This window comes from Lycorma delicatula, chromosome 2, assembly GCF_047948215.1.
Source record: "Lycorma delicatula isolate Av1 chromosome 2, ASM4794821v1, whole genome shotgun sequence".
Lineage (NCBI taxonomy): Eukaryota > Metazoa > Arthropoda > Insecta > Hemiptera > Fulgoridae > Lycorma > Lycorma delicatula.
In genome coordinates this window covers 203,767,047-203,784,883 of record NC_134456.1, presented here as the reverse complement: position 1 = coordinate 203,784,883, position 17,837 = coordinate 203,767,047, and the positions used below count along the sequence as shown (strand labels likewise).

General features: G+C 28.6%; 1 protein-coding gene across 5 annotated transcripts in view; it reads left to right on the top strand.

Annotated features, from left to right (window-relative positions):
• Window positions 1–17,837, top strand: part of LOC142319586 (uncharacterized) — a 917,667-nt gene that overhangs the window by 325,977 nt on the left and 573,853 nt on the right. The window contains exon 1 of one of the 5 annotated variants that reach the window (XM_075357046.1): window positions 3,896–3,943. The exons of the other annotated variants lie outside the window; for them this stretch is intronic. The gene's annotated coding sequence lies outside the window, so the exon portion shown is untranslated. Of the gene's footprint in view, window positions 1–3,895; window positions 3,944–17,837 lie in introns of those variants that run through there. 5 annotated transcript variants of the gene reach the window in all.

Sequence of the window (17,837 nt, the reverse complement as noted above, 5' to 3'; positions counted from 1 at the left end):
GATTTATTTTTTTCAAGTTTTAGGTCAGTCTTCATATAAAATAACAATTTTACCCCTTAAATTAGAATTTAATAATTACAGTCTAGCTTAATTTTACCGAAGGCGCAGAAATCAGGGCGAAATTTTTCCCCAGCCAACGGTTCCTAACGAGGCGTTTCCGAACTTATGTTTATATGAACTTTCTTCTATATTTTCACCAGTAGAACATGTCCTCAAAATTTGTTACATTCTTCGTGAGTCTATATATTTCATATATATATAAAAGATGTCCTGACTGTCTGATTTATTCATTCAAGAATGCTCAGCCTTTTTTCTCGATTTTCTCAACTTCTAAAAGAAATATTGACTTGATTTTTGTTTGAAATATTCCTTTCGCAAGTATCTAAAAATCAATTTCTACGTATTTTGATATGTTACGTGTAACGGTGAAGCGGAAATTTAAAAAAGTCGTTGGATATCTTCTAAGATTAATAATTTATTCAGTAGGTTCTAGCCCTTAAATATTCCTGAAATATATATTTAAACCAATTTTTGGATTTTCCGAACTTCACCTTCTCAGGGGTGAAATTGTGTAAAACTGAATTTCCCCTTTTTTCGGAATTCTGCGGAATAAATTGAGATATCAGCTTGAATTTTGGTAAATATGTTTTTCATACAGTATCTATAAACCAATTAACTAGCATAATTATATATATATATATATATATATATATATATATATAATTATTTATGTAATTTGTGTTGTATTTCTATAATTATCCTAATCGCTTTCGTTTCTATACAAATATTAGAAGGTATTGTATAAATATAATAAAAATTTCATTAATTAAATTAACCTTAATCTACGCGGCTACCTAGAAGGATATTTCTCTCAGGTTAAATATAACCAGGGGTTATCCACGGTCTTCGAAATCAAGTCTGGGAGGGGTTCCTCAGGGCTCTTTCTTGGGGGTCCTATTATACTCCATCTTTATTGCAGACCTTCCGACTACAGCCGAGGTTACTGTCACTTCCTTTGCGGATGTCACAGCTGTTCTCGCTGCTGATGCCAATCCAACTATAGGATCGAATAGCCTACAATTTAAATTTGTTGTAATCAACAGATGGTTGAGTGCGTAGAAAATACGCCTTAACCAAGCAAAATCGAACCATTTAACATTCACGATGAGGAGAAGTGACTACCCACGAGTCCACTTTGATGGAGTTGTAATTCTGCAAACTGAAAGTGATATCTAAGTCTACAACTCGACCGTCGACTAACGTGGAAAGTTCTTATAAGAGAGAAGAGAAGGTAAAGTGAGATAAAATTTAAGGAAATGTTCTGGTTGTTGGGCAGAGGTTCTCAATTATCTTTATCTAATAAGCTGCTAGTATACTCAACAATTCTAAAACCAATCTGGACCTATAGGATCAACTTTGTGGTACTACGGGCAAGTCCACTGTCGAAATTTGAAAGCAGTTTCAGAATAAACTAACGAGGTATATAATAGAGGACCTTGGTTTGAAAAAAGCAGTGAATTTCACGAATATTTAGATTTACGATACGTCTGGGAAGAAATACAACTTTCAGTTCAAAGTATAAACTGCGACTTAAAAACCACGTGAGTCACTTAGCTGTGAACCTCCTTCACAACGCGGATGACGTTAGAAGATAAAAACGTCTGAATCTTAGTGATTCTATGGTGTCTGTGCTTTATCTTCTCGATTTTTATTTTCAGATTTACAACATATTCTTTTCTTTTCTTCTCATTGGTTCACTGTTTTTCTTGCTATTTATGACTTCTTTTATCTTGTTCTACTATTACATGTCAAATGCTGTATATAATTACTATGTGCTGCTTGCCACAAACGTTCTTTGTAATGCTAGTGTGTAATTTTTGCTGGGAACTCCTTATCATATGATTGCCAATTTGAATTTACTCAAGGTTAGTATAAATGTAACCAATTGGAAATAAATTGAAAAGAAAGAAAAAATTAATAATTGTACTTCTTCAAAAATTAAATACGGGTTTTTAATTCTTTACAAAAACATTATAAAAATGCTTCGGATGCTTAATTCTAGATTTATTTCAGTTATAACTTTCAATTAAAATTTTTATTGTTCTAAAAATTAAAATAATTCGTTTATACTAAACGCTTGATAATATTTGTATACAAAAAAGCGGCTTTTGTAAAAACATATATTACGTTAATAATTTTTTTTTATAGTTTTATTAAACAGAAAATATTGTTAAAGTTAAAAAAAATTCTATAAAAAATACATAATAAATACAGATTTATTACGTATTTATGAAAATAAATAACACCTTTACAGTCATAAAAATATTTTTTTAATTTATAATAAAAAATAGTCTCTGTATCACACGGGAGGAGTCCCTAAATGTTTATTGTTTTATACGTGGGACATGAGGTTAAAGATTTGCGAACCACATAGGTGATATTCTGCTATAATGCTGTTTTAGAACTTCTACCTTCAAAATCTACAAATTTTTCTCTTTGTATTTAATGTTTATTTAAACGTTATCGTAATCAACAACTTTGCCGAATTATTTCAATTTATTATGTATTTTTACTATATAACATTATTCCTTATTATCAGTACTATTAGAAAATTATAACCGGTATTAGTCAGTGACCAATTATTAAATATAGCTAACTCTCTAAATTTTAGAAGCCTCGTTCTATTAAAACTGTGTGGGCTAGTTATTAACTGAGAATCTACGATAGTTCTCCATCTACCCTGTTTATTACCATATTGATCTATCTTACCGTTAACGTTTGGCCACCTATGTAGTTAGGGAATACAATTTTCGCTAAATTATAATTATAGTTTAAAATGTATATATATATATATATACACAGATCGATTATTTCGTTGAATTGCATTAGTTATCCAACGTTTACTTTGTAATTGTATTATTATTACATATATTATAAACTACATAACAATATATTATTCGTAATTAAAATTGTAATACTATCACAATTGTCGTAGTAGTAGTTCAATTGTGATACTATTACAATACGGTCGTAGTTACTTTGACTTAAAATTTAACTTTTACAAAATGACGATGAATTGTTATGTAATTAATTTAAATATGTGAGTTTTATACTTTTATATATTTCAGTCATAAATTATAATCTCTCCTGAATATGGCAGAATAGCCGAAAACGCTTCAGGGAAACGAATAATATATTGCTAAGCAGTTTATATTATATATAATAATTGTATTTTATCAACGGTGTCATGTTAGAAAAACTTAATTGTATTATTATTATAACTTTGATTTAATACTAATTTATTTCAGTACCTGAAAATCGATGTTTTGTTTCATTCGGTATGTTTTGGGTTGAAACGCTCATTAAATTTAATAAGTTCGGTTGTTTTGTGTATCTGATAATATAAAAAATTAGATCTCTTATTTTTTCATTGACGAGTTTATTGCATAAAATATATGAATTTTGGCTTTGTAAAATGAAAGAGATGTGAATAATAAAAAAGTTTGAGTGGGAAGCTGTGTATTAAAATATGTAGATTTTGCGGTGAGCGTCCAATCATAGTGTCGCATTTCACAGTGTCTGACAGAGCTTTGAACATGTCACGACAGTTGAAAAATTTATTGCATGTAATAGGTACTACCAAATCGAGGGCTGCGGAAAACGTGTTGTTTACTCATGATAGCCTACTCTCTTTTACTTTCGTTTTTAATGTTTTTTTTTGTTTTTTTTTTTTTTGTATGTACCAAATATTTGCTTATAAACGTTTCATTAACAGTTACGCTAGATTTTTTTGATAAATAATCATCATTGATTTTTTTTTTTTATTAAATTTAAAACGATTTTTTTTTTTACAGGTATGTGAGCTGGGCTTTGATTAGAATTCTAATTAGATAAAGTACGTTCAATTATTACTTCTCCCTATAAATAATACGATAAACATAAGGTAAGGTATTACTACTATCTGTCAATAAATAACCTCTATCGAATTTTGATTATTTAAATGTTTGAGATCCAGTGCTTCCAAAATCATTAAAACCGTATTTCAAAAAATTCAATTTATTTGTGTTATCCTGTATTTATCTTTATATCTCTGAATCGTACTAATGTAATGAAATTTGTTTTGTTAGTTTGTGATTCCATTAAATTTTTAAAACAATCTGTTGAGAGAGGTAAGAGAAGTTTATTATATTTTATACAGGTTGAACTTCATTAAAAAAATTTACTAATGCGTGTTTTTTTTAGCGTTTTTAAATTCTATTATGTGTACATATCGTGAAAGTTCAAGTAACACATTTGGAGTCTTTTTTAATATCATTTTGTTCTGTTAATAGTATCATATAGTTTTATAGTTTTTTTTTTTTTTTTTTTTTTTTTTTTTTTTTTTTTTTTTTTTTTTTTTTTAAGTTCACCTCTTATACACTGAAAGTTAAAATGACAAAAATATTTTTTTCAAATTGTTATTCTACCTGTTAATTCTATAAAAAAAAAGCTATTTATTTCAGTAGAAAATCATTTTTAAAATTTAATTTTTCAAATTGGCGAAGTTAAGATCATAGAAAAAATTGATGGGCTCCAATCTATCGTCTTATTCCTCCAATAAAATTACATCTTCTCAAGGTCCTATACAGTTTGTTAGAAAGGAGATTTATTTTGATGCTTGTCTGCTGCACTTGGTGTATAATGATTTATTGACAAAAAACTAATTGTTTAACCGGACGACTGAATTGAACTGGTTCGGTTTTGAGAGTGTTTATTTGTACAGGTAGAACATATTAAATATATAAATATATATATCGGGTGGTACAATCTTTTTTACTGCATATATATGATTTTATTCAGTCTTAATCTTATTATACACAAACTACCAAAATTACTATAACAGATAAAATTTTTTTTTGTAACTTAAATTATTTTTGTAATCCATGTTGAGATATTTTTTATATTTAATAAAATAGCTGATACTGAACTGTTGTTTGCATCAAATAATTAAACAGTATAGGATTTTGTTTTCTTGGATGATTAATTTACCAAATAAGTTGGAGGCTTTTGTATGGAAATATGAAATGGAAATTTTATAGCGTATGTAAAATGCTACGCCCGACCGGGATGCGAACCTGGGACCCCCGAATAAAAGGTTGAGACTCTACCACTTCATCACGTAGATCGGCAAAGTTATGTAGATTATGTTACTTACAAAACAAATACTTAACTTAAAACGTAAACTTAGAACTTAAACGTAAAACTTAGTTTTACTTATTATTTTTAAAAAAATAATAGAACAAATCTCAAAGAAATGTAGTCTACACGTAATTGCTGAAAATAAAAAAATATCGCTTAATAAATAATTAAACTACAAATATTGAATACTATTAAAAGATATCGCGTACAAAAAAAAAAGAATCGGTAAAATTTTTTTTCCACTGAGTATTTATCAATTGATTTTCGAAGTCGAGAGTTGTTCTAAGGTTCGAGTCCTTGTGAAGGCAATTCCTTTTATATGGATTTGAATGCTAGGCTGTGGATACGATGTTCTTTGGTGGTTGGGCTGTTAGTATGTAACGTGGTATTAAATAAATTTATCAGTAGTAATCTTACTGACTAGTAACAAAATGTTGGTAGAAAAATGGCCTAAATGTCACTCCAAATTGTGTTTCGAAATATTATTTGATGGGAATTAGAAATGGAATAGTATTCAATTTCAAGGGTGGGTATGAAACCCAGCGGGTTCGTCTACTGGTGAAGTCGTCGTCCCAAATCAGCCGATTTCGAAGTCGAGAGTTCTAAGGTTCAAATTCTAGTAAAGGCTAGTTATTTTTTTAAGGATTTGAATTCTAGATCGTGGATACTGATCGTGGTTGGGCTACACAATTAACCACACATCTCAGGAATGATCAACCTGAGACTGTACAAGAGTACATTTCATTTACCTTCATACATTTCATCCTCTGAAGGTAGGTTTCGAAGGCTAAAACAGAAAAAGAAGAAGGATGAGTATGAACCTCTATGTTCTAATTTTTATAATGAAAGATTAATGCTAATAAATCTAAATATTAATGCGTTTTAGCAGCCCACGGATTCTGTTAAATTCCTATCCATTACGCTATTATAAACTATAATAGCTTTTCATTTATTATAATCATTTCTTTTATTACGTTCTGTAATGAACGAAATTTAGAAAAAAAACTTACCTAAAAAAGTAAATAAATTCTGGTTGTATATGAATAAAAAATATTACTTCAGAATTGAATGGGTTGTTAAATCAACAAACCTTTTTTTAATATATATTTTCTAAATTAATATTTATCGTGAACGGATATGGTGAAGAATTGTAAATATTCTCGTGGTAACCTATTTTGTTTCTTTTTATGATGAAAACGATTGTTTACCTAAAATAAATGAATTTCAATATTTGAACAGATCTTCAGGAAACACTATTTTAACTTATTTCCGAATTATTGATTGTTATTCGTGAGAGCCATTATAATTGTTCGTTGTTTTCAAATATTACTGGTTAATTTATTGTTCATAGTTTATATTAATCTAGATATTATCTTAGAATTACGCAAATGCTCGTAAAAAAACAAATAATTAAATTATTTTTTTCAACGATAATTAAAAATTTAATTCTTTTTATTTCGTTTTTTACTTGTCCTAATTCATCCCACATCTACTAGAGATTAGATTTAGCTTGTCTCAACTATTAAACCTGTTTTAAAATTCAACCGCTTTTACTAAGAGATACTATATGCATGGTTTGTATTAGTCATCTATTCGAAATGCGTTTGTAAATGAATATACACTTCCAGTACTATTTTTAATTTCAATTTTCTACCCTGAAGCGATTATAATCAAAGGTCATCCGAAATGCTGTATTTGGTGGATGACCTTATTTTCTAAATACTTTAATACCTTGTAGAATTTTTAAAATAAATTTTCTTTCTACTTTCTATCTTATAACTTGAAAATAGAAAGCACGTTAATAGCTGCTACCCTTCATAATTTTAAAATTGTTAACCCTTCCCTCACATTAAAAAAATTAGCCTTAGATTTTATTATTGGCATCCATAAATATCAAAACCTGTATGAAATGTATTAGGTAATTTATTTTTATTAATAAAATTAAAAAAAAGAAGGCTCTTAATTTAGCAAGCCTTTTTCTTCTTCATCAAGGTCTTCCCAAATTGGAGCATTTTCAATGATTTTATAATTTTTTGAATGAATTTTCCCTGGTGTTCAGTAATATGTTAATGGAAATTTTTTTTAACAAATAATTATAAGGTTTTCACATAAGATTTGAAAATATTATTCTGTTTTTAACGATTTTCTGCGTAAAATGAATTAGCGGGAAAAGTAAATATAGTAGCATATATTTCTACATTCCATAGTGTTTTTCTCATTTTTGGTAGCAATTTTTTCCATGCCTTTTCTTATTTTGTCGCGGTGCTGGTTTTTTTTTTACGTATTCATGGTTTGAATAAAATAAACTTGAAAATATAATGAAACACACTTTAAAAAAGCCCACTCCAAAAAAGTAAAGAAAAAAAATCTTTTTCAATTTTTGAATCGGTATCAAATTTCGGTCTAAAAAAGTGGCTGTACTTAAGTAATTTGACGCAAAAATCTAAAATTTTTAAACAACTGAATGTGTATTGTTTCTTAATTTTTACAGTCGTTTTTTAAGCTTTCTTTTTCAATTTTAAAAATAACTGATGATTAAATAAGTAACAGATGATTACTATCTTAATTGAGTCTGGTTGTTTAACAATTGTAGGTATGTTATAGATCAATTAATAGCTGACAAAATCATGTCTATTGAGTGTTATAAAATGGTGAGGTAGAAGCGTTTACTACAATAAAAAAAAATTAAATCTGTTTTTTTGCGTATTAAGAAATGTTTCAGGCATTTCAGTATTATATTTTTAATACCATTAAAAATTAGGGAAGATAATATATTTTTGTAAGCCTTAAAATTTCTCAGTACTATCTATTTTCATAAACAGTGCGTACTTTTCAAAACTGAAATATTTTACTAATTTAATTGATGAATACTCATTAATCATCAATAATTAATTGATGAATACTTGAGGATTTTGTTAATGCTGCCGATATTTATCATTATCAAGTTTTGACAAAGTTTAAGTAAAATAAAAACTACTCGGTAGATGAAACTCGTAAATAAAATTTCCCACATTGTGTAGTCAGCAATACAAGACCTTTAGCTGCCTTTAATTTAGTTATATCGTTTACATTATCAGTTTGATTAGAATTCATCAACCGTTAATTAAAGATTTTTTCTACTCAGAATGTTTTCGAACCGTAAAAGATTAGAAAATCATCAATAACGTGTAAGATTATTTCCTGTTATATTTTGTTACGTAACTTAACACTTTTTAAGTTTTCGATATCTTGTGTTGGGGAGGAATGAAAAATTGAAAAATGCCTATAAAATGTTATTCTGGTATATGTTTTTGGGGAAATGTTCTATTGCTCTTACACCATTTATAGTTATAATGTTTTTGTAATGTTACTATTTATAAATTATTCCACTAAAGTGTGATAAACTTGTAAAACATCGTTAGTTACAGGATATTAAAGCAACAGTTGCCAGAGTGTTTTGCGTCGATTTCTTGCTCCTGTTTTAGCCAATATTGATGGCTATTAGTCATGCATAAGGTGACAGTGGAATATTGAAGGCAAAATGCAGTCTTGCATGACCGATGTGTTTGAAAGTCATTCAACAGGTTGTCTGTTTCTTGTTTAAATAAAAAGTGCATCTATTATAACCGACACCTACATTCGAATATAAACATGACTATAAATAAAATACTCCGTTTATACCTTTATTTTATTATATATGATTTATAAAATAATAAAAGTAAAATTAGTCTATGACGTTAATTGATTTTTTTTTATTCTCAAAACATTTAGTGTTACATTAGTTTATTACTTTTATCTATTAATAATTTCACGATTTTAACATTTACCAGACGAAAGTTTGTATAAACTGCACCAAGTACATCGGTATCTGTAAATACATATACGTGTTCGGAATAACATGGTTGAAAAAGAAAGTGCGAAAGAGATAACAAAACGAAAAATAATATTTTTATTGTTCTTTTTATTTCTTAACCGAAAAGTAGTAGAAACATAATAACCTGCCTTATTATAATGTTTTTTTTTTGTTCTTGTTTTCGTATGAAGAGGAAAAAGCACTGCCAGCCACCGTCTGCCCTGGCAAGACGGTAGTGTCGGGCTTTCAACGGCTAAAAAACCTCCCCCTTAAAAAGCAGACCGGATACCCGCCTTTCAGCACAACTCATGGCCTGTTGTTTCATCCGCGAGCTTCTTGTTTTGTGAATATTGGTGTTTTCTTTCAATTGTTGTTCCCTTCTCTCGTGTAGGATCTTCTCATGATGGGTTAGGGAGTCTCGGGCACCTTATCAGCAGCGGCGATCCCTTCCCCATCCACTCTTATTTCTCCGGTGCCGCGCACAGGCGATCCCACTATCCTACGCCTCTGATCTCTTACAGCAAATAATGCTACCCACCATATTGGAGATGGAGTTCCAAGTCTTCTGATATTATAGCATCTTCTGGGAAATATTATCAGGCGTCAAAAGACCCAAATGACCGTAGATATTTCTCAAAGCGTCTCATCTGCAGCAGCGGAACACCACGTGCTTCGCATCATCAGGCTCACCGCATTATGGACACAAGATGTCATCCCCACTTCTTCTATGGAATGAATACTGTCGGAAACAGCCGTGGCCCGTCAAGAACTGCGTGAGCTCATAACTGCGCTCACCAAATCCCCTAAGGAACCGCGACCTAATCTCCGTAATAAGTCGATGTGTCCGTACTCCGTTCGGTGCGGCGTTCCATCGTGTCTGCCACCTCTCTAATAAATAAAAGGTCGTGTGCGACCTGTCTGTGTAACCTGTTTTCTTCAGAAATTTAAAAATAGTAATGAAAGTCATTTTTTTTCTTATAGTTTTTACCCAATTTGACTTAATGCCTGTATGAAACGCGTAAAAATGAGTCATATGGATTTCTTAATCTTCTTTACTCTTTTCCCTCGTACATTTTGGGCATCTTACATCAAGTTTTCCGGTATGAGAAAAAATATGGTAGCTCATTGTTATCATAAACGGTCTACACTGTGCAGTGTATAAGCGAGTTATTTAATATTACGTTTTTATTTGTAAATATCACTTCGTCCCGTGCGTAATTGTTTTTCAATATATAATTTTTCTTATTTGCCTTATTAAAATCTTTATACCAATTTTTGTGATTGTTAAAAATAATATTCCGAAACTAAATAGCGTACAAGTGAAAAAAATTGGTTCAAAAATACCAGATTGTGTAATATCAGTCACCATAACTAATCAACCTCATATTTTTTGGCAGTACAGTAAGGATATAACTTCTAGTTAAGTTAAAAAGTAGTGGTAAAAGAATCTTTTAAAACAATTTTGAGTAATGTAATGAAGTTGGAATAATTCCTGATTTTGCATAGTTATTATTATTAAGTGACTTATAAGTTAATAAATTTATTAAAAAAGATAACTTTCTAGTGTAAATCTAGTATGTAGATTAATATTATGTAGTTTAATTTTTTTAACTTTTTTTTAAGAAAATATGTTGAGTCTCTATTCCTAATTTATATATTGCAAAACTTTTAATTTCTTTTAATTTAATTTACTTTATCATTTATAGTTGACGATATAAAAAGAATGCTTCACATATAACGAACAACTTAAGAAAAGCTCTGTGTATATGTTTTTATTACTATTTTATTTATACACAAAATCTACAATATTTTATTTTTAAGAAAATTCTATTCTTTTAAGTACTTGTAAGAAAAACTAGAATAACGGTAAGAAATTATGTGTAAAGGAATAAAAGTGAAATATTGCGATGTTTTTTAATATTATTATTATTAAATTTCACTTTTATAAAATACAGTAATTAGTTATTCATTATGAGTATGTCATGCACTACTTACTTTGTTACCTGCTGTACTACATCATAATTAAATTTATAACAATAAGCCTACATAATCTGTATCCACACTTTCATTTTTATTTTACCATATATGATTTACCAAACTTGATATGCTAAACTTTCATTTATTAATGTATACCTACGTTCATATAAGGAAATTTCATTGGGAATTTCATGTTAAATTAGTTATGTTTCTAAAAGATTTGTGCATTAATAAATTTGTTAGTGACTTCTACTTTGCCTTAATTCTTTATCGATGGGTTTAAAGAATAATAATTTTCTTTCATAGCTATCATAAACCGTTTACACGAAAAAAATTGTTAGCGTTCTTAATTTATTCCCATTTTCGTTATTATCTTATCAATTTTATATCATTACTAAAATACTTCTTTAAAAAATATTGAAGGAAAATATTTTTTGAGTATTAAAACCTAACCTGAATTTACGCTTATACAGCACACATGTTCTAAAAACGAATTTTCTACTTAATAATCTTTTTTCACTGAATACTTGGCCATTTTTCAAGGAATAGCAGTTTCAGTCACGAATGGCTGTTTAAAATAAAAATCGGATGTGTTACTTTAGATAAGGTGAGAATAATAAAAAAAGCCAAATTAAATTTAGGTGTCTATATTGTTATTTAAAGACGTAGAGCTTATATGCCCAGGTATAAAACATTAAACATAAAACAGGTTAAAAAATTCGTACACCATTTTAAAATTGCCTAGTCTCACAGGATATGTAAAAAAAATTGTAGTTATGTTTTGCTAAATTGAATAGAATTGTTCAATAAAAAAAAACCATTATAATAATATAATATTATACTTCAGAGGATGATATGTATTAATGTAAATGAAGTGTAGTTTTGTACAGTCTCTGGTCGACCACTCCTGAAATGGGTGGTTAATTTAAACCCAACCACCACCAAAGAACACTGTATCTACCACCTAGTATTCAAATCCGTATAGAAGTAATAGTGTTTTTACTAGGATTTGAACCTTAGAACTTCTGGACTTCTAAATAAGCTGATTTGTGATGAGTAAACCAATCCGGTGGGTCGTAATATATTTACCCAATTTGACTCAATGTCTTTATGAAACGCATAAAAATTAATCATGTTGACTTCTTAATCTTGTTTAATTTTTTTCCTCACACATTTTGGGCATTATACACCAAGTTTTCCGGTTATGGGAAAAAAATACGGTATCTTATTGTGGAAGGTATTATAAAATCACTTACACTGCCGCACATAAAACAAAAGAAATTTTTTAAAACTGTTAAATTGATTGTTAGGGAGAGAAAAAATTCATAATCGACTTAACTGTTACTCAGAACTGCTAATTATGATCATTATGAAGCGGCTAATAATTTTATTATTGAGAGTTACTGTACATCTCACCTATCTTTGAAAAAAGAACTTAAATTATGAAAATTTTAATCTTGTTTTATTTAAAGACTAGCACGAGTACCCAGTAAACTCCTAGTATTCTCCTTAATTTCCCCATTTCGGTAACCTCGTTAGTAATAAAAACATAAGTAAAATCTGATCGTTACAAAACCGAACGTCAGACATCCATCAAACTTTGGAATGTGATACTACGGGGTAGCAGCGTTCTATTATTAGAGTTAAAAAGATATTAAACTCCCCTCCGATTTCTTCCAGCAAAACATTGCAATACTCCGATGTTAAAAGCTTTCTTTATAAAATGCGTTCTACCTTCAGGAAAAATAAAAGTTCTACATAAAAGAAGTAGACGTCCATTCTACTCCCCCGTTCACAGATATCTTCTCTAATTTTATTTTTAAACTACACAATTTTTAAAGGACATAAAGACCTCTCAGACTCATCAAAAAGGTCAGGAACTTCTTGCCAATGTAAGCCTTCATTAGTCAAAATTGAAATGATTTTTTTCAAATTCAAATGAATTTGAACTTCTTCAAATTATGAAAATAAGAGGTGTTGTTCTAGTACTTTTTTGAAAAACTGTTATTTTTGGAGCGGGTAAAAATTCAGTCGTTCAATAAATTCCTAATAAACAATTACGAAAATATGTTTTAATTTTTAACTTAAAATATTTATGAGAGAATATTTCCCCTTCCAGAAATTTTCTGATGAGTTTCTTGATATTCTAAGTATTATAACAATTCTATTAGCTTTTTTCTACGATACATGTATTTACCGCTGCTATGATCCACGGATCTACAACATTCAGATGAACTTTTGACCAGATGATCTGCTCAGATGATTGTAATCACCATTCACATGAAACTGGGTACTCGTGATAGTTTTTAAGGAAAAGTATGATTTAATGTTTCGTAATTTAAGTTCTTTCTTCAACAATAGGGGAGATGTGTAGTTACTCTTAATAAAATTTTAATAATCATAATTAACAGTCCTCAGTAACAGTTGTGTCATTTATTTATTTATTTCCCTCTCTCTAACAATTAATGTAACAGTTATTAAAAATTTATTTTCTTTTATTTATATATAATTGTATTTCTTTTCCGTAATAGTTAATTTTTTTCCCCTAGTGTGTACGTTCGTATCTGCTCAACTAGTGAACAATAAGCAAACCCTCCTCACGCCCCAGTGAGATGGTTATGATATCTATGAAGTGTAAATCAGGTGTAGTTTTTTACAGACTCAGACCGACCATTCCTGAGGCGTGTGGTTAATTGAACCCCCAACAACAAAATACACCGATATTCACTGTCTAGTATTCAAATCCGTATAAAAACAAATAACTTTTACATTGATTTGAACTTCAGAACCTTCGACTTCGAAAATCAGCTGTTAAACGACTAATTGCCGACGATAAGTTAATTACTAGACCACTCTCTTTTTTCTATTTAGCCTCCGGATCCCCCGTAAGATATTACTTCAGAGGATGAATGTGGATGGTATGTATGAATGTAAACGAATTGTAGTCTTGTACAGTCTCAGTTCGACCATTCCTGAGATGTGGTTAATTGAACTCAGCCCCCAAAGAATAAACAGCACCAGTATCTACAATGTAGTATTCAAATCCGTATAAAAGTAACTGCCTTTACTAGGATTTTAACCTTAGAACTCTTGACTTTGAAATCAGCTGATTTGCGATGACGAATTTAACTACTAGACCAACCCGGTGGGTTTAACTACTAGACCGTAATAGTGAGCTAATAGATAATTTAATATTTATTTAAATGAATTTATGTGTATAAATATATATCCATATTGTTAGAAAAGTTACTTTTAATTGTTGTACCAACTGTCTTATTTAACTTAGCAAAACGTAAGTTCTTTTTTTTTAACCATTTCGTACTGAAATACCTTTTACTAAATAGAAAATGGGCGACATTTAGAAGATAAGATTTGGTCGCAAAATGCACAGTTTCGGGTTGAACAGTGAGAAAAATTAGTTATTATCACTCGGCTAAAACGTTTGCTTTAAGGATTTTTCTTTCACCAGGATAGAAATTCCAGTTAGATTAAAAAATAGTATAAAAAGGTTCCGTTTAGTTTTTCTTAAAGTTAAAAATTTACATGATTATTGTACTATAAGAATATTATCATCATCTTATGCATCATTATTTTTCTTTCATATTTTTTTTTAAATTTATTATTTCGTCACTGTTACGTTTATTTTAATATAACATATAAAACGTACACAGTACGTTTTATAACATATTTTTTTTCTTTTTTTTTAACAAATATATATAAACTACATTAATATTACATTCAGCTGAATTATTTAATAATAATGTAAAATAATTTTAAGAATTAATTCAGTGTTTTAATATTTCAGAATTATTTAAGCTAATAAGTTTTATAATGTTTTAAAATCGAGTACTTGATGGAATGATTGAATTTTTGTTTATTGTTTAAAACTTTTACCGATTAATAAATTTTAATGAAATTTTATTTTAAAAATTATTTCCTTTCATCGGAAAGTAAGTAAAGAGAAATTAAGAAAGGTACATTAAGGGTAAGGTATATTAAAGATGTATTAATAACTTTTTATTTTTCCATTTTATCTCTGAAGAAATGATTACTTTTTTATTGTTTATATTGTATTATACATCATATTCTAATGAAGAGGTAGATAATGTTTTTGAAGTATAATAATGTGTACACCAAAATTTTATAGTCATAATCTTTGTAGCGGCAACTTGTAAACATTCACTTATAAAAATGTTTATTTATTATCATGCCATGCATTAGTTTAGAATTAATAGGCATGTTGACTACAGGGATTACTAAAAAAACAAATTCTTTAATAACTTAATTATATTTATTTTTTTCTTTACGGCTCACAATTACATTTTGATGACCTTTGTAAACGAGGACACAAATCGTAAAATAAATATAAAAAACCTTCTTTATTTTTGTAACGTTGTAATTTTTAAAATTTTATAGTAATATGACCTTTATATATTTTTGAGCAAGCATACAATGCGAAAAATCTTCTTTATTTTGATAACATGGAAAATTACGCATTCTAATTTAATAAGTTAACAGTTGTTCAGTATGGTGAATGTTTAACAGTGATTAAAAAAGTGATACCTACTGATTATTACTTACCATCGTATTTTTTTTTTTTGCGTATTTTTACGCTCTGACGTACTAAATAATGTAGGGAAGAATTTCCGATCTGATTTGTTGACTCAATTAAAATAATTTCTACAGATTAATCTGTTTCTTTGATATTATATATTGTCCTAAAAGTATTATTTTTGTAATAAAATAAACTGGATGGCTTTTTTTACAGTCATCCGCGTCCTTCTAAAAGTATTTAGGAACGACTGTAATAGAAGCATACAGAAACAAATAATTAAATAAGTAAAATAAATAGAAAATACATACTGTTGGAAAGGCTTGCTGTACAACCTTTTAAACAGTGGTCAACAGGTTTTACAACCTTACAACAGTGGTTTTAACTATTTATAATATAAATAAATGTATCTTATTGACAGTTAAGATAGTATTAAAAATAATATATTGTTGGTAATTAGTATGAAATATTGTTTGGTTAATAAAGCAACCAAGTAATTTGATATTGTTACCAGGTAAAAACATTTCCTTTACTTGTAAAAAACAAATTTGGAGGACTTTCTTATATTTTGTATGAAGTAAAAGTGTTATGTAAATGTAAGACAGTCCTTTTATCCGGGATTTGAATTTCTAGATTGTGGATACCGGTGTTCTTTGGTGGTTGGGTTTCAATTAACCACACATCTGAGGAATGGTCGAACTGGGACTGTAAAAGACTACACTTCATTTAAACTCATACATATCATCCTCATTCATCCTCTGAAGTATTATCTGAACGGTAATTACCTGAGGCTAAACAGGAAAAAGAAAGAAAGTCCTTTTATCTGGACTTCAGGCTGAGAAATAATACCAAGAAATAGGTTTAATTTAATTTTTGTAAGGTCATTTTTCAATTAACTGAAACAAAGAATTTTCTTTGTAGAATCGGATGGAGTATCCAACCGAAGGGATGTGTAATAAATGTTTGTTAATAGTCAGGCAACGCACTTTCAAAACGTTTCTTGTTTTGCGTGATTCTATACTTTATACGCCAGTGTTTACTTAAAACGAAAAAACCGAGTATATGATCAACAAAGTAATTTTTTAAATAAATATATATATATAAAATTTTCATGTTTCAGTGAAAGCAAAATCTCTCTTAGTTGTTAATCGAGAAATCTGTTAATTGATTTTTGTAAGTTTTTAATTTTTAAACATAAATATACTTTTATTATTGTAAACATTTGAGTTCAAAGATAAAATCTCTTATCAGTTTCTTTTTTAACTTTCATTTCTGTTGTGTCATTTATTTATTTTTTTTACGGATATTTTATCATGCGACTCTTTTCTGTTGAGAATGATGGACATTTATAATGATTATTTATTTATGTTGAGAAATTTAACCAAATAATTCAAATACATCTTCGAAAAAAGTTGTTGTTGTTTCAGTATAATTATAAAATATTCAATCCCTACCTCCATCTCAGAATATATTGTTTTTTAATCTGTGGTGTTAGGTAACAGAGCTAAGGTCTTGCTATTGCAAATTTAATAAATAAATGAGTTGAAAGTGTACTAAGCACACACCATTGTAGAATTAATGATTTATGGAAACTTTTTTAATCTGATATATGTGTAGATATAGATTGAAAGTTATATACTCTTATTTATAAATATATTATCTCGTAGAACAAAGAATTAATTTTTCGATGTAGGTTAAAAGTTTTCTCGTGATTCTGTTGAACAATAGACCTATCTTTATTTTTTAATTACTATAATATGCCAATTTAATTTCAGATTTATCTATAGTTATTAATTGTATTTAAATTGCATTATTAATTAGTTCCCCTTCACTCTCTCAATCTGTTTATGTACGCGCGCGACCACGTGTTGGAGAACAAGAAAGCCGTTTACAAATATTTTACTTAAAATTTCAACTTGATAATCATTTCGATTGATAAACCATCATCATCAGTAGTTATTGAAGAATCGTATATAAGAAACTAAACTTTGGAAAAAAGAGAAGAAATAATAATAATAAATATTAAATGATAAATAAGTGGTGTTAAAAAACAATATAAATCAAGAAATTTTATGAGTAATTTTAGAATTATTATTTTTGACAACCCCAATCGAACCGTAAAATCATATCAACTACTGAAACGCCAACTTAGTTTGCCCGTATAGGCGATTGGGGTTCATCAATTTTTGTTCATGATGATTGGTATACAATCCAAATTGCTAGGTATGTTTACATTTTAAGTAAAATATTTATAAACTGTTTTTGAAAGATTTCTTGTTTTACAGTTGTTTTCAACAC